General features: G+C 63.7%; 1 protein-coding gene across 1 annotated transcript in view; it reads right to left on the bottom strand.

The window, feature by feature from the left end:
* The window catches only part of SORCS2 (sortilin-related VPS10 domain containing receptor 2), a gene marked incomplete at its 5' end in the record, with an annotated part of 307756 nt that overhangs the window by 135407 nt on the left and 171781 nt on the right, over positions 1-568 (bottom strand). The window lies entirely within an intron of this gene.

Below are 568 nucleotides of genomic sequence, written 5' to 3'. Positions count from 1 at the left end.
TCCTGGCGGGGCCCCTGGCGGGCAGTGACCCACAGGGATCAGGCCGGCAGCCTGGCTCTGGAATTCTCCAGTGAATAAACAGGACCCAGTCGGGACACCTGTGTGCCTGCCGGGCGCTGACTCTCCGGCCCGAGAACTCTTTCCCAGACACGAAGGAAGGAAAATAGTAACAAAGGACGTGGGAATGAAACAGCCCCTGTCGGGCAGGTGAATTTTCATCCCACATCCTCAGCCCCACGGAGGCCCAGCCCACGCCTGGCCAGGGTCCAGCAGAAACTGACTTGCCAGGGAGGTGGCTGGGCGCCCTCACCACGCAGGAAGCCCGAGGCCCTACTGGACCACGCAGCACAGCGGCGCGGCCACGCAGACCGGCCACACCCATGTCAGGCCAGATGTGGCGGACAGCAGCTGGGGTCGTTGGCCAGTCATGACATCACGTAATGCTCTAGCAGAGAAAGCAGGGGCTGCCTTTATATACCTCCCAGAGGGGCAGAAATTCCCCGGCTGCCAGCCAACAGGTCAGGACAGGCCTGAGCCCTGGCTGCTGCAGCGGGGGTGGGGGGGATGG

The sequence above is a fragment of the Myotis brandtii genome, unplaced genomic scaffold (genome assembly GCF_000412655.1).
Source record: "Myotis brandtii unplaced genomic scaffold, ASM41265v1 scaffold986, whole genome shotgun sequence".
NCBI classification, from domain to species: Eukaryota; Metazoa; Chordata; class Mammalia; order Chiroptera; family Vespertilionidae; genus Myotis; species Myotis brandtii.
Note: the sequence above shows the minus strand (reverse complement) of the source record. Positions and strands in the feature narration are given on the sequence as shown.